Source organism: Protopterus annectens, chromosome 17.part0 (genome assembly GCF_019279795.1).
Source record: "Protopterus annectens isolate FY-2018-M chromosome 17.part0, PAN1.0, whole genome shotgun sequence".
NCBI classification, from domain to species: domain Eukaryota; kingdom Metazoa; phylum Chordata; order Ceratodontiformes; family Protopteridae; genus Protopterus; species Protopterus annectens.
In genome coordinates, this window is record NC_056751.1 from 717,128,922 (window position 1) to 717,151,153 (window position 22,232).

Below are 22,232 nucleotides of genomic sequence, written 5' to 3' on the forward strand. Positions count from 1 at the left end.
AAAGAGCAAAATGTTAACTGAATTTCAAAGGAAAATGGCTCTTTTACCTGCATGATTTTCAGTACTTTCAGCTTATTTTCTGCATCATGGAATTTGTTTTATTTGAAAATACGTGTTATTTGGATTCACCCATTTGGTGTCATTTTACTCACTGAAGTGATCATTTCATAAATATGCAGTTTTTAAAAGTTGTTTTCTGTTTTTGTGCTTGTTTTATTTCAGCATTTGCTGTTTTGCACAACAAAATACTTTTAATGATCTAATGGTGATCCGTCTCAACAAAGATTTTCATCAGGTAAAGAATATGCCTTTAATTGATTGCTTGCATGGTGTACATTGCCAAATCTTTGTAAAAGTCACATTTTTGGGGGTGTCAGCACTATTTCTCATTCTCTTACCATGCAAATATGTCTTCAGTATTTATAATAAAGCATTTCAGATTTGATGGTGAAATGGTCTGGATGCAGCCACAATCTTTATTAACATGGCAGCAGCAGTAGGACTGCAGAGAAGCATGTGACATACTTATTAGCCTGACGTGTGCTTCTCAAAGCTGTATGACACTGTAATATGTAAAAATATTTCCATTATATAGCTCAAGGTTACTTTAAATGTCTCACAAGTGTAACAGCTTTATTTGGTGGAAGTAGATGTTTTTCATTACAAAAAAAAAAACTTCTAGACATAGAAAGATTATATGGTTACTAGCCCAACAGCCTCTTATGCTTGTGGGAAACCAGTGGCACAAATGATAATGTGTTCTTATTTTTAGCACATATGTTCAATGTGATAGATTTGTTGTAGTATTTTGATGCATATAAATGTCTGTAGGTTCTGTACTGAGTTAAAAAGACTATTGAATAGTCAGTCACAGTGGCAGCAAAAGCCAAAGAAATGCCAGATGTACTAATATTGCATTGTTGTTATGCAGAGACTCAGGGGCCATAGTCTCAGCTTAAGCCTGATTACAAACTATGCAGACTGTTCCTGAATATGAAGGGTTAACAGTCCCTAGTCGTTACGTGCAGCACAGTTGTGCCTTCATTGGCTATTTTAGAGTATGATGATGCTGTGCTAGTTGGAATGGATGAGGTAAGACAGTCACTATTATTCATTCTACTGTCAAATTTTAACTCTGAACAGACATAGGTGGGGCAATCCATAGTCTGGAGTAAGCTGGTATTTGCAGGCTTGGGTGTAACATTTACTTCTGGGAAGAATTAATAAAGTAAATGATGTGTCCATATTATTTATAAAACTTAACTGGGGTGCTTTCCCATGGAATAGCAAATTCAGAGAACTATAGCACTGAAGTCCACAGCTCTATTCCTACTGCTAACACAAAAGACAGCTTTCATCCCTCATTAGCTGAGAAGAGTTACACCTGCATGACAAAAAACAACATTGTTTAGGTTAGGGACAATAAGATATGGATATTTTGTGGATTGGTACTTAGCACAGAGAAGTGAGGTTATGAGTTGTTAATGATCTGCTTCTTGAAGTACGAGGTTTGATTCCTTCAACCGCCATTAACCTACTGTGTCAGTCTGAGTAAATCACTCAATCAATGCTCCTGGGCTGAGTCTTGAAAAGATCCATATGAATTAGTGCTCTAGTCTAACTATCAAATACAGATAAATGGACAAAAAGTTCAAAAATAAATAACCATTTGTTATGTAATCATAATTCTGACTAAAATATTACAAGGATTTACAGGCAAAAAGGTTTTATGTGATCATTCTGAAATCTTGTATCATAGTCTAGTGTTATAACCAGCTAAGTGCAGTTGATACAAATAAATTCAGAGCATTGTAACAATGAAGTTGATTTCTGTGGCTTCCTTTTATCACTTATCTGCAGAGTAACTGAGTTCCACTCTCCAAAGAGGGGCATACCTCTTAAATGTCCAGATTTTTGCAGAATGTCCAGATTTTTACCTCGTATTTTTGGTCTGTTTTTCATAAAATTGTGGCTTTCTGGAAAATTAGTAGCAAATCATTAAAGATTGAAATTAGAAAATAATGGGTGGAGCAGTGGTGCAGCAGTTAATATTGTCGCCTCACAGCAAGAGGTTCTCCAGTTCGATTCTCAGCTGGGGTGCCTTCTGTGTGGAGTTTGCATGTTCTCCCTGTGTTTGCGTGTGTTTCCTCCGGGTACTCTGATTTCCTCCCACATTCCAAAGACATGCATCTGGAGCATTTCTCCCTGGGCCTCTGCTGAAAACAGGCTCTGTGGAATCTAGTCGGACTTTTCCGGTCAACAAATGTTAAATAAAAAATAAAAAAAAATAAAAATAATGACAGACATTTGAATTTCAAACTTCATATCCTTCAGTAAACTTTTGTAAATGCAAAACTTGTTATTATATCAACTTTCCAAGTTTGTAAGAGCAATATTTAAAAATTGTACCTATTATTGGGCCTTTGTCTCACTTCTGTTTATGGCTTTGTCCAGATTTCATGCTCTAAGAGGTTGACAGCTATGAAGAAGACTCAGTAAACAATTCACATTGCCAGGTCTGTGTCAGTATGTCCATGTTGGTGAATCTTTACATAACCTACTTCCAGATGGGTTCCCATCACATTATCGAAAACTGATAATGTTGAACGGCCATAACATAGAAAGTTCCTTTCATCAAAACTGCCCTTTTGGGATCGCGGTAGAGTGAGGATCAGTAAATTTGCCCTTCCCTCACTGTAGTGCGATCTCGGAGTTGGTATATATAATTAGCAGGGGGGGGGCGCAGCCTCCCCACAAGAACAGTTTTGATGAATGGCACTTTTGATGTTATGGCCATTCGACATTATCAGTTTTCGATAATATGATATAGACCCCTTCCAGATATCATGCTCTATGTAACAAGACAAAACAGTAAGTAATGGCTTTATAACCAAGACATGAATTGCCTCTGAGGATGCTGATATCAAAGGTGCAAGCTCAGTTGTTAAATACTCCTCCAGATAAGGACTTCTTATTTGGTAACTCAAAAAGCTGGGAGAGGGAGAGATGAATTCAAGCAAGAACATAAGCAGCTATTTTTATCTCCAGTTTCTAAATTTCAATGAAAGTGACCATTTAACCAGGTCAAGTTTTTGTAAATCCTTTAAATCTGGCAAACACAAATCTGGGAAAGGCCATTACAAAATGAAGTGACAATGTGACTCCAAAAAGAAATCTAATGAGTCTCAAGGATTCAATTCACAAACTAAAACAAATTGCCTCTTTTACCTTCTCCCCCTTTCCCCTCCCCATCCCAGCATTTCCCTGCAAATTGCAGGGAATCTTTCTATATGCCTTCCTGCATGGAAATCAATAACCACAGACTCTAGGTTCTCAGATATAAAATACTATAGTTACAAACTCCTCTTGCATATTCCCATTCACAAAAAGCACAGAACATTTTTAAGTTTTTTTTTTTGCTTTGGGATTGAATTATCAGTTTACTTCTTTGTTCTTTGGAGTTTCTACTGCCACAAGAGTCTTTATCAAATGCCTCACTCCAGTGATAGACCACCGCAGATTTCAAGACATACATATATTCCCTTACCTGGATGGTTTTCTGATGTCAACCTTAAGCAGTCAAGACACTAACAAATGTATAGCTCACTATGTGTCTCCCACACACTCTAGGTTTCACCCTGTACCTAAACAAGTTTAAACCAGTTTGCACTTGTTTGCTCAAAGCTGCAGTGAGATAGGCCTTCTGCCATTGCTCTGCTGTGATATTGGAAAAAGATAAGTGCTTATTTTTAACTGTTTACTGCGCTTATGTTATACTGCATATCTGTTTAATCTGTACAACTGTTTTTTAGACCCCGCCAACCTACCCAGCTGCTGTTGTGGTCTTAAAACTTGGTGGCTTTGAGTTGCCCACTTCTAGTATACAGTTGATACTGGACACTCCCCCCAGTCACATTACATCAGCTCATTCTACTGTTTATAGTAAAACTTTGTAAAGGCCCACCCCTTTAGCTTTTCAACCTTGAATATGTTATCTTCTGTCTCTTCACTTTCTACTTAAAAAACTGTAGCTCTTCCTACTTCATTTTGCTGCTTGTGCTTAGGAGTTCAACTGGGTTTAGTTTGCCGTATTTATTACTGCTTGTTGGTAGCCTCATTAAATTACTGATAGTATTCTACTGAATTGCTGCTTTATTTGTGCTGTCTTTTACTGTTGTGATTGTGAACTGTTTTAAAGCAATTTACTGATTAACTATATTTCATTGTAATCTACTGCAGTTCAGTACTGTTTAACTGTATTTCATTGATATTTGCTGCAATTCATTACTGTTTAACTGCATTTTACTGCATTTCATAACTGTTTAACTGTATTTCATTGATATTTGCTGCAATTCATTACTGTTTAACTGCATTTTACTGCATTTCATAACTGTTTAACTGTATTTCATTGATATTTGCTGCAATTCATTACTGTTTAACTGCATTTTACTGCATTTCATAACTGTTTAACTGTATTTCATTGATATTTGCTGCAATTCATTACTGTTTAACTGCATTTTACTGCATTTCATAACTGTTTAACTGTATTTCATTGATATTTGCTGCAATTCATTACTGTTTAACTGCATTTTACTGCATTTCATAACTGTTTAACTGTATTTCATTGATATTTGCTGCAATTCATTACTGTTTAACTGCATTTTACTGCATTTCATAACTGTTTAACTGTATTTCATTGATATTTGCTGCAATTCATTACTGTTTAACTGCATTTTACTGCATTTCATAACTGTTTAACTGTATTTCATTGATATTTACTGCAATTCATTACTGTTTAACTGCATTTTACTGCATTTCATTACTGCTTAACTGTATGTTTTCACACTGTGAGTTCTGTTCTTTTGACTATACATTAAGTGGTTAATCTGTGCTTCATTGTGATTTTTTTGCTGTGTTCATAACCTTAAATTGAGTAGCATAGTCTAGATACAGGTCTGCTGCATCCAGAGCTTCAGCTGCACAGTGTTTAACCTTTTTTGAGGTATTCCAGCTAAAAATGTTCCCTTAGCAGCACTTGTGTGATCACCTAGTAGTATTACTCTCAGACCTTCCTCCCTTTACCCTCTTAGCTCTTTCTGGCCTCTCTCCCTCAGTTTCTGACAAATATAGATGGACAATTTCCTACATTTTCTCCTGCCAGTCTGGTTGATATAGGCATTCTGAGACAGTGTAGCAACTGCCTCATATACACGGACAACCTTCTACTATTACCACCTAGTAACACAATTTGTGAGAGATGCAATTACATCAAGCGCCGAGTGTCATTGCTCTGTCTCCCACAAACCAGCATGTCTGGAGCTGAGAAGGCTGGCAACATGAACATCACACCTCAAACACCACCCACATCTACACCTCTCACCCTCACACATGCGGAGGTCCTCAACAAAAGCATACCCAAACAAAAGAGACCTCCGAGGCATAAATTTGCATGAACTCCACTGCCCACCACACCACACACTACACATAGTCCACGCACCTGTGTCTCACAGCCACGATGGCGTAAACATAACCCAACATATTAGTCATAGGAGACTCCATTGTGAGACATGCAGATGTGCCCCTCCCCATGTTGGATAAGGAGAAAGTCATGGTCAGCTGTTTGTCAGGTGCCAGAATCCACCATACCACCAATGCACTCAAGTCTCTCAACAGGTACTGTTATGACTCTGTCATAGTCCATGTTCATGTGAATAACTTGAGAAATACATCTCTAGACTATATGAAGAGAGACATGATTGAGCTCACTGAATATGTGTCCCAGGCAGGTGTGTCCCTAGTCTTAAGCAGCAGTCCACCATCACCCAGAATGATGCCTCAGTACAAGCAGAAAATGATTGACTTTAACAATTGGCTTAGTTTCTGGTGTAATTCCAAAGGGATCCAGTACCTAACAGAATGGGATGATATGACTGGCAAACTATGAATCTTTGCCAGAGATGGCCTACATCTGTCACCCTTGGGCTTCAGGCTCCTGGCAAAGGCTTTTGCCTCCCCATAGTGCCTTTTTTAGGCAATGCCATGAGGTCAAAACTACCAATATGACAATTTCATCAAAACATAAATTAAAGGTCATGCTGCTAAATGCTAGGAGTCTAAACATGAAACTGCACTCACTGCAAGCATTCTTAACCCTGGAGGCAGCTGAAATTTATGCAGTCACAGAAACCTGGTTCAAAGCTGTGGAGAACACACCAGCCATACCAAGTTACTCATCCTATCATTCATTCATTCAGACACCAAACCATGAGTAGAAAAACAGAAGGAGGTGGAGTTACAATATATATATATATATATATATATATATATATATATATATATATAAGACATTACACCTCTAGACTGATCAAACAGTATGATGCACAGGAAACACTCCAGGAACAGAAAGAGGTGGAGTTACAATATATATAAAAGACATACACACCTCTAGGCTGATCAAACAGTATGATGCACAGGAAATGCTCCGGGTGCAGTTAACAGTTGACAAGACACTTATTCAAATCATAGCTAGCTATAGGCCTCTAACTTTGACTCAGGATACCCACTCCACCTATCTGGACCTCTTCGAATCTATCAAGATTAAACTCTTTACCCTGATCCTTGGTGATTTTAACTATCCAACCATAGATTGGAAGAAATACTCATGCCAAAACACAAATGTCCAGAGATTTCTTGATTTAGTCAATGCAAATGCCTTGGACTAGTTGGTTGACACCCTCACAAGAGGTGAAAATATCTTTGACATGGGATTAACCAACATGAGTAACCACTGCAGCATCCCTACAGTGTCATCATCCCTGGTAAGATCTGACCACAAAGCAGTCACTTTTGAAGTCACCATCTCCCCAAACCCCTCCCCCCAGCTAGGGTCAAACAAAAAAACTTCTCCAAAGCTGATTACAACCTCCTGAGGGAAGGTATAAACAGCTTCATAGCCCCCTCCCTTTCCATAGGAACTGGCACATATGTCCAAGCCCACACCAAAGTACTATATGAGCATTTATATAGCTGCATGGAATCACGAATACCAGAGGGGACAAAATCATCCTCCTCAAGAAAGAGTAAACCTGTCTGGTGGACATCTACAATAAATAAACTAATAAAAGGAAAAAATTGCTGTCCAGGACCAAGAAGGAGCAGGTGTCTAATTGGAAGCAATCTCTCCTTAACCTGAACAAGCAAATAAGTGCACTAGTGAAATCCTCCAAAGCAAACTTCAAGCCCTGACTGGCCACATCTGGTGAACACAATCATAAAGGCCTTCTTCACATATGTCTGCAATCTCAAGGGAAGCACCCAGATCTGATCAGAACTGGCGATCAAGGACAAAACATACACAAACACTGTAGATATAGCCAACCTGCTGGCAGACAGGTTCAGTGAAAACGTCACTCCTCTGTCCCACTCATCAGTAAAACAAGACATCCCCAGTACCTGCCCCCCTTATCTCTAGGGAGCAAGTCATCACTGCCCTCTCAAAGGCAAAAAATACAGCCTCCATGGGACCCAATAACATCCCAGGCTGCATCCTACATGAACTCAGGCAGGAACTTGCAACACCATTAGGCACCCTATTCAATCAAAGCCTGAGTACTGGCTTCATCTCAGCTGAGTGGAGGACAGCCACAGTAATCCTTTTTCACAAAGGTGGAGCACCAACCGATCCAGGAAATTATAGACTCATCAGCCTAACTAGCCTGATTTGCAAGGCCATGGGGTGGATTATCATGGACCTCATTAACAAGGACATTGGCAACCTCCAGACACTTGATCCCACATAGTTTGGTTTTGTCAATGGAAAGTCATGCTTATTAAATTTGGTCAACTTCTTTGAGGCAGGCCATAGTTGATGGGAAGACAGTGCACACCGCCAACTTTGACCTGGCCAAAGCCTTCAATACTATTCCCCACTCAGGTATAATAGATAAACTCTCAGCTAGGCATCAATCCATATGTTACCAGATGATTAGTAAACTGGCTCACTGATAGAACCCACCTAGTCAAAATAGGGGAAGACACCTCAAGTAGTAGACCCGTAAAAAGCAGTGTACCCCATGGATCGGTCTTGGGGCCTTTGCTGTTTGGGATATACTTCTCAGAGGTACAGGTCAAATCTAGTGGGCTATGACTGACCAAGTTTGCAGATGACTGCAAGCTGGCTTCTATCATCAATTCCCCTAGTGATGTGGACATCCTCCAAGAGGGTCTCACCCAAACAAATGACTGGTGCCAGAAACATGGCCTAAAATAGAATGCCAAAAAAATGCATCATCATCCCTTATCATCGTATACACACACACACACACACACACACACACACACACACACACACACACACACACACACACACACACACACACACTTACAAATGCTTATGCATGTATGTAATCATGGAGACCAACATCAGTAATGTTTTTTTTAATGAGGCTATTTTTAAGACATGAATTTTGTATCATGTGATATTGGGTATTGAAGCCGCTATGTGGTATGACAGTGGCTTAACCTGAAGCTGGAAGCCAAGGGAACTGGTGGATACCATGACTCACAAAGTGTATGGGTTATCGACCATATCAACCTATAGCAGACAGGCACTGAATAGTCATATTATGATATCTGACACACATATAAGCATTGAAGCAACTTGTTTAGGTCCATAGTACAGAGTTATTCTTATTAATGGTACAGTGCTGCTTACGGATGGGTACATACCCATCTGGAAAATCTAATCGTACCACGCAGTCATGTCTCTGTGTGGGACATCATGTGTATCTGATTGCAGTGCCTTATGACTATAACATGTGTGATTACACATGGACAATGTTTGATTTGACATGGCATATGTCAACCCTTACCCTGGAATGTAAAGGATTATAGGTTACTAGTATAAAATACTGATTTGTATGTAATCTCAGTAGAGACACAGCAACCATGACTATTGAATGACTGAAGTCTACAGCTTTGACATTGGTATTTCTGCTGCTGGCATGTACTGCTGATCCTGCATATTATGTAAGGCATTTTAGGTACCTATGAGTAGAACATGTTTGATTATACACAGAGAGCAGATGACTGGGACATGACATATGTCCACCTTATCCCCTGAATGTACAAAAGTAATGCTTCCATTTATGAAATAGAGATATCTATGTAATGTCAGTGGAGACATATCAACACTGACACTCATATCAGTGACACCTCATGTTTACTTCCAGTCTTACATTGGTATTTCTCTTGATGGCATTTAGCAGTGAGCCAACATATCACTATGTAAGGATGCTTTGAATGCATTGAGTCAGCTGCATCAGAGAAGAATACATACTGGGGTACAGTGTTTATACACAGACATTTTCTGGATTTCTTCTGTGTTACCTGAATTTGTATGCAAAGACCTAGTAGTCAGGTTTCTAAACATTTACTGAACATTACCATTTTCCACAAAGCATATGTAAATTTATCAAGAGGTCTCAGTTCTCCTTCAACCCCTGACTGTGCCGAATGCTTTGAAGGGAAGACAAGAGAAATGATCCTCATTCATTGTAAGCGTTGGTAGGATTTTTTTCAGAGACTTCATGTAGACCAAGGCATATGCTTCTATGGTGGTCAGATGAGTGGACAGAGAATCTAGCACGGTACTGCCCCACAAGGATTAACATGTTTGAATCCACAGTAGAAATGCATCTCCTACCGATAGTCATGTATAATCTTTATAAATAAAAATTATATACATGTGTGTGTGTGTGTGTGTGTGTGTGTGTGTGTGTGTGTGTGTGTGTGTGTGTGTGTGTGATATATACAGTGGATATAAAAAGTGTACACACCCCTGTTAAAATGCCAGATTTTTGTGATGTAAAAAAATGAGACCACAATAAATAATTTCAAATATTTTCACACCTAAAATGTGACTTACCTGTGCAATATATTTGAAAAACAAACAAATCTGTTTGGGAAAAAATATATATAAAATAAAAATCGTACATTAGGCTGGTTGCATAAGTGTGCGCACCCTTAAACTAATACTTTGCTGAAGCACTGTTTGATTTAATTATAGCATTCAGTCTTCTTGGGTAGGAGTCTAGCAGCATGGCACATTTTGAGTTGGAAATATTTGCCCACTCTTCCTTGAAAAGCACTCCAAATGCGTCAGATTGCAATGGCATCTGTGGTGTACAGCCCTCTTCAGTCACCACACAGATTTTCTATTGGATTTAGGTCTGGGCTCCGCTTGGGCCATTACAAAACTTTAATTGTCTTTTGTTGAAGCTATTCTTTTGTTGAATTGGATGTATGCTTGGGGTCATTGTGTTGAAAGGTGAAATTCCTCTTTGTCTTCAGCTTTGTAGCAGATGCCTGAAGGTTTTAGGCCAAAAGTGAATGGTATTTGGAACTGTTTATAATTCCCTCCACCTTGACTAAAGCCCCATTTCCAGCTGAAGAAAAGCAACCCCAAAACACGATACTGCCACCACCATGCTTCACTGTGGGGATGGTGCTCTTTCGGTGATGGGAAGTGTTGCATTTGCGCCACATGTACCTTTTGGAATTGTGGCCAGAACATTCAACCTTGGTCTCATAGGTTCATAGGTAGGTACTAGGCTATCTGTCCGAGGGCATTTATAAGCCTAGCCAGAGTGTGTTGGCTTTTGCCACACCATTGATTAATTAACTGATCCTTTGTCAAGCAGAGCCAATGAAGTGATCCCAAGGGTGTATTTTCTGTTACCCATCCACTCATCAAGGTTTCTCTTGAAGAGTGTTAGTGAGGGGCTCTGCCTGATGTAATTTGGAATTTTGTTCCAAAGCATGGAGAGTCTCTGTGACAGGAATCTATCCCTCCAGCATGTTCTATTTATTGTGATGAGGTTTAGCTCACTAAAGCGTGTAGCTCGCAGTGACTTGGATTTCTTTAGGTGGAGCATGTCCATCAATTCTGAGTTGGACATGGCTTTGTAAGTCAGGCAGAGATCACCTCTGAGTAAGCGATATGCCACTGAGTACAGCCGGAGTTTTTCAGTCAGGCTGCATAGGGCATATGTTTGAGACTAGTAATCCTCTTGGTGAGGTACTTTTGTGGTCTTTCCAGCTGTTGGAAGTGTCTTGTGAGGTACATCCCAAATGGGACATTGTACTCTATGATGGGTCTAATGAGTGACGAGTAGAGGGGCACTATAGCCTCTTTATTTCTAGATGCGAACCCTTTAGTAATTAGATGGGCCACATAGAAGGATTTCCTAACTACTTTGGCAATATGATTGTCATAGCAGAGATTACTATCTACCTGGGTCCCCAGATCTCTTATTACCTCTTCTGTATTAAGGGGGCTGCCACCTATGTGGTAATTCATGGGTGTTTTATTTTTCCCAAATGGGGTGACTATGCATTTTTTGTCATTTAGCTTGAGGCCATGATTTTGACACCAGGTGTCCATCTCAGTAAGGCCCTTTTGGAGGATGTCTGTGTCAGCTGGAGAGTCAATTATGGATCCCAGTTTGCAGCCATTGACGAACTTGGTTAGCCATAGTCCTCCTGTGTTTGCCTGTACTTCTGAAAAGTATATGCTGAACAGTAGGGGTCCCAAGACCGAGCCTTGTGGGACACCACTTGTGACTGGTTTAGAGTCGGACCTGGAGCCCGCTATTCTTACAGTGTAAGTTCTGTCTGTAAGCTAGTTGGCAACCCATCTCATGACATAGAGGTTTATGTTCAGGCTGGTGAGTTTTTCCATAATACCCGAGTGGGGAATGGTGTCGAAAGCCTTGGCAAGGTCAAGGTAGGCTGTGTGAACCACCTTTCCCTTGTCTATGGCCTTGGTGACTGTCTCGAAGAAGTCAACCAGGTTTAGTAGGCATGATCTTCCCTTAACAAAGCCGAACTGGGTCGGGGCAAGTGTTTGGAGGTTCCCAATGTCTTTGTTAATGAGTTCCATGATGATGCGCTCCATAGCCTTGCAGACCAGGCTAGTCAGGCTTATGGGGCAATAGTTACCAGGGTCAGTTGTGGCCCCTCCTTTGTGGAGAGGAATAACCATTGCTATGTGCCATTCTATGGGCACTTAGCCTGTGGAGAGGCTGAGGTTGAACAGCGTGTTTAGGTGGGGGGGGGGGGTTAGTTCATTATGTAGTTCGTGCAAGATGCAACCTGGGACACCATCTAGTCCCATTGACGCTGTGTTTTTGGCTTTTGAAAGGGCCGTTTTCACCTGTGCATCTGTGATTTTTGGGACACTACACTTTTCTGCTATTGTTGTGGGCTCTTTTGGAGGTGAGAGGGGGGTGATGTTTGCATTGAATCTATCTGCCAGGATGTTGGCAATATCAGTAGGTTCAGTATATTTTGTGCTATTTTGCACTAGTTCAGTGCATATCTGCGTCCATAATTATCAGACCATAATCATCATCAGACCATAATACATTTTCTCACATGCTTTTGGGATACTTCATGTCTTGTTTTGCAAATTTTAGTCAGGCCTGGATATTTTTCTGTGTAAGAAAAGGTTTCCATCCTTCAACCTTACCCCATATTCCAGACATATGGAGAATACGGGTGATTGTTGTTACATGTAGTACACAACCAGTATTTGCCAGAAATTCTAGCAGCTCCTTCGGTGTTGCTATCAGTCTGTGCTCTGAAGTATGCGTTTGGAGCTCTGGATGCAGTATGCTAGAGAACTTAGATGTGCAATATTCCAAAAGGCCACAGAACATGGCCTGGTGCAGTGACTTGTACCATGGTAGACAGGAAAATTATCAAGGAAAATTTGACACTTTGTACTCATGACACTGTAAATAGCAATTCAGTCCTGTGTGCTTACTTCCTGACTTGACAAGTGTAGTTAGTGCAACTGTGAACTGGATGGTGCAATCCTCAATTTACTGAAGGTTGTAAGCCTCCTAAGTGGTGTTTCATGCAAATTTCACACATTTATTTCTTAGTTTTGGTGATACTGTAGCATAAGTTGTAATGTGAAAATATAAAAGACTCTATTTGGCTGACTAGTGTGTCTGTTGCACATTAACAACTCAATAGCTGAGCAGTGTGTAACATTATGAATGAAAATATGCACAAAGACAGGAGTGGCTCAAAGAAAAATTACTAATGCAGTTTAAGGAATAGAGAATTGCTAAATAGTTCACTGCTGAATTTGAGAAGATCATATTAAGTTACAAATGCATTAGTTATATGCATAATGCAAGCGATACTTAATTTCCCAAAATATCCAGTAGCCCCCCCCCCTCAAATAAATGTTCCACGGCATGGACTGTAGAATACAGTGAGTTTTCAGTACATTATTTTACTGTGCCAGTATCATGGAGTCAGGTTAGCAAATTACTTTTTTGCTGTAATTTAAAAAAATGTGGAGTTGATTAGAATGTCTGTAAATTACAGAAACTGCATGTCACAAGACAGCTGTTCTCCAGAAAGAAATTGGAAAGCAAAAATAAGTTAACAGAATAATGTCTTGTAGACATATAGGGTTGCCACCTTTCTACTGTGCCATTTCCTGACAAACAAGTCCCGCCCCATGCACAATCAAGCCACACCCATTCCTTTTAATAGCCACACCCCTTTACTCTAGCACCCTTCAGCATAAGTCTTTAATATCACATACAGTTACCAATAAGTAGAAAAATGTGCAACGAGTCAAAAGTAAATAAAAAAAACTTTATTTAGCAATACTTCAAAAGGTTCACTACATACAACAGTACATCACACACAAGCATGGGAAAACTAAGCCCAAGTCTCATATCACAGGTAGTACTAAATGGAAATACAATTAGATATTAAAAACACCAGTTCATTCAAAGCAGTACATTAAGGGTTCACCACACACAATAGTAAAAGAAAAGCAACTGTTTAAAGTATCTTCAGTTTTGCTAGAAATCATTGCTTATACTTGAAGCTATATTTGGCATTTGATCTAGCAGCCTCAAGTAATGGCTGGTTATTTCTCACAAATGAATAAAATTGCGAACAACTCATGTTAAAGTTTAGCTTGACCTGCAACTCTGCCTTCACAAGTGACACAAGCATTCTATTTCTTACATCAGTCCACGCATTCCCCATAAGTGAAAAAACCCTTTCCACAAAGCTATTGCTGGGGGGGATTGAAAGAGCAAACTGCACCAGTCTGTAAAGTGGCTTGCAGTCTGGAGCTTTACTAAAAAGTCACCCAGCGATCACTTACAGATGCCTCTGTCATCTGTAACAGGGCTGGCAATGCAGCAGTTAAAGTACAGTAGTCTGAGTAAAGTGCTTCAATGTCCACATCCAATTTGAAGAGGTCTGCAACCGTACGCAGTTCTGGCCAAGTTACAGGATGTTGGAGGCTGAGGACCTGCATAGCTTTAAAGGGACTATTATCATAGTCAAACCACTTCTGTAGGTAACAAAGTGCTTTACTGTAAAATCACAGAAGGTCCTACAGACCTGCTGTGCGACAGCTGGAGTAAAGTGCTGTAAGGCAGATGAAACTTTAGTACCAAAGAACTGGTCATCTAGCCTTCTCTGCAACTCATCTTTTAGACTTTTCATCACGGTGTACAACTCTGGAGCAGAGAGAGTGTTACTTTCAAGTTTTGCTATAGACTTGTGGAATACCTGCAGGATGTAGTGCATGAAATGTATGTAGCACTCTGCCTCAGACACATCCCCACTGATGCCATCCTCATCGGCCTCCACAAATTTCCAGATAAGGGGGTGACAGTCCGCAGGCCCTTGACTAATAAAATAACTTTTAATAGCAGGCCAACATTCTACCAGCCTTGCCACAGCTGGGAACAAAGACAGCCACCTTGTTACAACATGTTGCATTATTTCCTTAAAGTCCTGGTCTAGGAAAGAATAGAAGCCTTTCAACAGTGCCATTTTTTAGCAGATGCTGAAAACTCACTATGTACTTTCAAAACCAGAGTCTCCACATCAAACTTTGCAAGGGCCTTGCTTGCATGCTTGGCACAGTTATGTATTACATGGCATAAACAGTTTGCTGCAATGATGTGAGGCACCTCAGATTTCAAACTTTTAAAAACAGACCTGTGCTTTCCATAATTGACTGAGGCATTGTCTGCAGCATAGCTAGCAATGTTTTGTACTTTGAGTCCTTTATGCACAAGGATGTCCTTTATTCTAGTAAAGATACATTCAGAACTTTCATTATGATCCTCATAGAAATCAAGGGGTTTCTGTTGTGTGCCATGCGTGTGAGTAAAGTACTGAATAACTAAAGGGAACATTTTTCTGTTCCCTTTATTGGATGCATCTGATCCCACTGAGAAATAGGAATTGCCAAGTTCCTGCAGAAGGAGCTCCTCTGAATGAGGTGCAAGAACATTCATGACAATACTCTCAGATTTTGTCTTCCCACAGATGAATTTTGAAGCCAAAGTAGAATCAGGGAAGACTGTCGGTGCCAGCTTACCTCCACAATCTATGGATACATATGAGTGACCATGTTTCACTCCATGATAGACTGCTGTCACTTCAGCTGCAGTGACTTTGGAAGCTTCACTGGTTACACTACGTGGCTGAATAAACTTGGTCATTACGAGGTTCTGCCTCTGGAGCTGAAGGCTTTGATGATGTTTGTCTGACTTCTGATGGCTTTTCAATGCCTTTTCCCCATCCCATTTTACAGTGAAAGTTGTTCCACAGGATGTGCACTTTGCCATGGCATCTGCATTTGGAACAGGTCGCACCCATGAGTAGCTTTGCTCCCACACCTTATTATAACTGCAGAAAAACCTCTTAGGAGACGCTTTCAGCCTCTTCTTGATGATCCATTGACCTTTTCCTGAACATGATTCCTGTAGGATCCTTGCTCAACACTACAATAAACCAAAACAGCTATTAATAGAAAATTAAAACACTTGTGACCAACACCAGTGCCTGGTGGGGCCTGTGTCAGTCAGTAGCCACTAGCCAGAGTTCACATTCACATGTGAATCTCCAGACTTTCACACCCTAGTAATACCAAGTTGGTATAGGGAAAAAAATGAGACTCCTCATGAAAAATTACAGTGAAGGTAAAGCAATGAAAGGCAGAAGCAACTCCTGTCTGAGGGACTTGCAGCTGTTACACATGAACCTGGTGTGACAGCAGAATATGCACAGAAGGCATTCAACTGTGTGTAAAACACATGGGTCAGACACTACAGCAATGCACCAAATTAAGACCCTCTACTTTTATGTAGAACCCAGTGCAAACGTTATCCAGCTGAGTCTGAACACAGCAAGAAAGTTCAGGCATACTGTGGACTGACAAGATAAAGATGAAATACATGGCAGCTCAGCAATCATACCCTCTGGCTACAATTGTAATAACTTGCATAAAGACAAACAGGACATAGTGTGGGCCGACACAATGATAAACATGAAATATGTAACTCAGCAATCATAATACCCTCTGGCTGCAACAGTAATAACTTGCATAATGATAAGAGACCGTATGGGCAGACATAAAGATGAATTCCGTAGCCCCACAATTCCAGATGCAACACACAGAGACCAGTCAACTTGGGGCTGGTTTCTCCCCTTTTCCACTCCAGATCCTCACCACCACCTCCTCCCACTGGCACAGTTAGAGTTGAGCATAGTGGCCAAGTGAAGACCTCGAGCACCCTATTTAACAATGCTTTGGGCCCCTGCTAAAGCAGTTGAGACACACTTGAGGTCTGATTTATATACACAAGGGAAAGGCTGGCACAAGTTTACTAACTATGCCCCCCTTTTCCCCAGACTACAACATAATCAGCCAGCTTACTCCTTATAAGCAACTTTAAGGCCCTAACAAAGTGTGTTCAGTCTTACTGTGCAATAGTAATAAACATTGCTAGTTTGACCAATGCCAAGGTAGTGGCCCAGTGTCACTAAATAAATATTTAAGTCGTCTCAAAACTTAAATATCTACACAACAAAACGTTAGAAAATATCCTGTGTATATTCACTGTAACAAGCTCAAAACCACATGAGATATTTCACATTGACAGTCCCAAAGAAGAGCAACTACATTAAGCCTTGCTATATACCCAAGACACCTAGGAAGAAACACAGGTCAAGGTAAACATCACGGTGATGATAGACTAGAAAAGACAGTTCTACAGTCCAAGCAACTACATTAAGCCTTGCTATATACCCAAGACACCTAGGAAGAAACACAGACAAACAAACAAACAAAAGGAGGAAGCTACTACAAGATAGAGCAAAATCCTTAAAAGGTAAGACACCCTTGATCACTATAAGTAAAAAACTAAGAGCTCTCATAAAATCATCCAAAGCAAATTTTGAGAGAAAAATAGCTAAAGACTCAAAAGACAATCATAAGGCCTTCTTTAGCTATGTTAGAAACCTGGGAGGAAACTCCCAGATATGCTCAGAACTAGTTCAAAATGATGTGAAGATTACTGATCCTACAGACATTGCCAACATACTGGCTGACAGGTTCAGTGCAAACTTCTCCCCCCCCCAAAAGGAGAGATATCTATACCAAGCGATTGCAGCCCCCAAACATCTCCAACGCCCAAGTGAGAACTGCTCTCTCCAAAGCAAAAAACACAGCATCCATGGGACCTGATGGTGTCCCCGGCTGTGTGCTCCACGAACTCAACGAGGAATTAAACCCACAGCTAGGACAGCTGTTTAATCATAGTCTTACCTCTGGATACGCACCCAGGAGTGGCACTGCAACTGTGGTCCCACTACACAAGCGCGGCGCCTCCACGGACCCTGGAAATTACCGCCCATTAGCTTGACAAGCCTTATCTGCAAAGCCATGGAGAGGATCATAATGGACCTCATAAATAAAGACATAGGGAATTTGCAGACTTTGGATCCATCCCAGTTTGGCTTTGTCAAAGGCAGATCATGCCTTCTAAACTTGGTTGACTTTTTCGAAACAGTCACCAAAGCCATTGATGAGGGAAAGGCAGTCCATACAGCCTACCTCGATCTGGCGAAGGCCTTTGATACAATACCCCACTCGGGTATCATTGAAAAACTCATCAGCTTAAATGTTAACCCATACATCACAAGATGGGTTGCAAACTGGCTGAGTGACAGAACCCACAGGGTCAGAGTTGCTGGCGCCATGTCAGACTCAAAGTCTGTCACAAGTGGTGTACCACAGGGCTCAGTCCTGGGCCCACTCTTGTTTGGCATCTACTTTTCCGAAGTACAAGCAAACACAGGAGGGTTATGGCTGACAAAGTTTGCAGATGACTGCAAACTGGGCGCCATAGTAGAAAACACATCTGACACAGATATCCTTCAGAAGGGTCTCACAGAAACGGATAACTGGTGCCAGAGCCATGGCCTAAAGTTAAATGCCAAAAAATGCATAGTCATACCCTTCGGGAAAAACAAGGTTACACCTAGCTACCAAATAGGTGGCAATCCACTGAGTACAGAAGAAGTTATCAGGGACCTGGGGACCCAGGTTGATAGTAGTCTGTCATTCGACACCCATGTAGCTAAAGTAGTTAGGAAGACCTTCTACATTGCCCACCTTATCATGAAGGGATTCTCATCTAGATCAAGGGAGGTCATAGTCTCCCTATACTCATCACTCATCAGACCAATGATTGAGTACAATGCCCCATTCGAATGTATCTGACCCGACACTTGCAGCAGCTGGAGAGGCCACAAAAGTTCCTCACCAAAAGGATAAAGGGTCTCAAACATCTGTCCTATGCTGCCCGACTGAAAGAACTCCAGCTCTATTCAGTCGCCACCGCTTGCTCAGAGGTGACCTTTGCCTAACATACAAGGCCATGTCAAACCCAGATTTGATGAATATGCTTCACCTCAAAAAATCTAGATCCGTCAGAGCCACAAGGGCGGGAGACTTAAACCTCGACACGGCTATTAATAGGACGTGCTGGAGGGATAGATTCATCACCCAAAGACTCCCTATGCTGTGGAATAAAATCCCGGTATATGTGAGGCAGAGCACCTCGCTGGCCTTGTTCAAGAGAAATCTTAACCAATGGATGGGAGATCGCAGATATACCCCAGGGATTACCTCAGTGTCACTGCTCAACAGAGGCACAGCAAAATAATGGGTATAGTTCCCCATACTAAAGGGGTGGCGTAAGCCACAAAACTATGGGCTAGGCTTGTAAATGCCCTCGGGCAGATAGCCTAGTATGAACCTATAAGCATCCTATACAAATCATGTAATCATATATTCACTGTAACATCAAATGAGCTAAGCTTTGGTATAGACGGTATACCCTAGAAAACACAGATAAAAGGTAAACAGTTGTGATGACAAACTAGACAAAAAAGCTACATTTAAGCCTCACTATACTACGAAGACTGTACACCCTAGAAAGACACCCTAGGAAGAAACACAGGTCAAGGTAAACATCACGGTGATGACAGACTAGAAAGACAGATATACAGTCCAAGCATCTTATACAAATCATGAAGTCATTATATATTCACTGCAACCAAGTCCAAAACCAGATTAGAAACTGTTCTAGTTAATCACCACATGTTGAACATCTAGATAGTTACACACATCTTGTCACCATCAATGAATGAGATAGTGTTAGCACAGCTAGTGAATTAATATAAATTTAATATTTAAAAAATTCACTAGTAGCTGTGCTGGCAATATTTCATTCCCCTTGTCACACTAATCTTTGAAAATCTACCTTAATTCCAAAGAATTAATCCATTAAAAAAAATCCACTTACCTCCAGAAAAATCAGTAGCAGGGCTACTAAAACAAGCTCTCAGCAGCAGAAGAGAACAGGCAGCTAAAGGGCCAGCAAGCAGGGGAACACACCACCACCCAGTCCACAGCACTTTTCCTCCAGCCAGGGCAAGACTCCAGCAAGCAAGGCAAGCAGCAGGGCTAAGACAATCCTTCCAGGCAGCAGGGCTTCCAGGCAGGGCTTCCAGGCAGCAGGCAGGGCTTCCAGGCAGCAGGCAGGGCTTCCAGGCAGGGCTTCCAGGCAGCAGGCAGGGCTTCCAGGCAGGCAGGGCTTCCAGGCAGGGCTTCCAGGCAGCAGGCAGGGCTTCCAGGCAGCAGGCAATCCACTGAAGACGACGTCCAAGCAAGAATTTCAGATCTTAAAGCACCCTTTGTACAAAAGTAAAAGGTAAAAACTGAAGCTGAAGCGCCGCTTTATATTCATAAATTTTCGCGGGCTTTGCAGGGCTTTGACTAGTAACTCTACGTGTTGATTGACTGCTTGCTGCACGAGCCTTGTCTGCAGCAAGCAGCCAATCAACGAGAGTCCAAGACGGGAATGTTTTTTTTTTTTTTTTAAATACGCGCTGACGAGCCTGACGTCGCTATTTCCGGACTCCGAGTGCAAGAACTGGAGAACCGGAGTGCCCTACTGATTTCTGGGCACTCCGGAAAAAAAATGGAGGGGTGGCAATGCTATAGACATAATTAGGGGTAAATCAAAAGTCACTATTAATAAAACACACTGAAACAATCAAGAATTTTTTTAAACTTGCTTCCAAAAATTAAATTGAAATTGTTAAATAAATATATCTTGCTGCTGGCAAAGTAATTAAATAAATACATAATTCTTATCTACAGGCAGAGGAGAAGAAATTTAGATCAGAAGTCCCCTCCTTTCAATTCTGAGCTGTGAATTGCAGTGACAGTTTTAACACCCCTTCAGTAGTGTGAGGGGAAGGGACTGTCAATTCATGTTGGACTACAAAAGAACACCTAGAATAAAGGCCTCCAATTTAGCTTTTTTTCTGCCTGCAACTGGATAACTTCAAAGTAGAGTGTAAAGCAAGCCCTGAGAAAAACATAAATGAGGGCGATTAGCAACAGAAAAAAAGCAGCCCTCTTACAGAAGGAATACAAACTGACAGTGTCACAGATGTCCCATTTTATGTCAATGGAATGGGAATTCACAGTTACTTCCTTATGTCTGGCATGAGTCATAGAAAGAAGACTTGAAATGCTTTATGGGAAAGAGAAAAGGTTGAAGGAGAAGCAGATCATGTTGATATACCAAGCCCCATCAGTAGCCATGTTGTGGTAAACAGGCTAACATTACAAATAAAGCACTTAGTGTGATTTTGAGGTGTTAAAATAGGTCTGGAAACAGACAGACTGAAAAAACATATTCTTTAGTTCTAGGGTGGAGTTTTCCTTTAAGGTATATTATGTGGAACACAACATTAAATAACATAACAGTAAGTATGTTAACAGCAAACCAGAATGAAATAATCCATAACACCAACAAAACAGTTTAACAGAATATATTAATATTAAATCATAATAATAAATAAATAGGAAATTAACCCCGGGGATCACACTAGTCGCCCTGCTAGACAGGGGTCCAGGGAAGTAAATATTGTGGGAAGAAATAGTCAGAGAATTGTTATGGCTGGGCTTGTACAGGCTCTAGGGTCTATAGCCTAGTATCAACCTATGAACCTATAAACCTAATAACATTAATAAATTAAAGAAGATAAAGGATGGGAAGAGAGAGAGATAAACATACTGTTAGTGAAGTTGCAGATGATATTAATACACAGATTGCTAATACATATTTCTACAGGTATGCAGTATTAGTTGTGAGTACAGTGTCTCAAATTCTTCTATAGGTGATGTAGCACGTACATACCTCTCAAGCTGTTAGAATGGGACGGTATGGGCTAAGTACTAATAAATGCAGGTACACAACTACACAGAACTGTTTCACATTATGGCACATACATAGCTACCAAGATGTTCTGTAAACAGATTTGCAAATACATTGCATTCCAGGTAATCATTTATCTGCTAATCATGGACCAGACAGATTGGGCAACTGTCATTGCATTACAAAATATTGTGACAGTTGAGAGGCATGTCTTAGTTGGCAGGCATGGCAGCAGAACCCAAAAACTGTGACTGCAGGGAAAATGTACACATTATGTAGCAATTGACTGCAGTGACATTAGAACAGATATGTAATGAACAAAGCCCTACTGCACTTATTTCAAAACAGTACATATGAAGCAACAATCATGCTTTACACCTTATTGTTATTGCACCTTACAATTTGTGAAGTATACACATGATATCTGCCATGCATGTGGGCTACTGTACCCATATACTTTGTCCCTGGAGTCAGAGGAATAGAGAGCATTATGTAACTGAAAGTGAGCTGCGGACATCACTGAACTGTAATGTGGGTTGTGCAATACATTTATCAGACAATTACTTTTGCATTCTTTATTTATTTCAGTTTTATAGT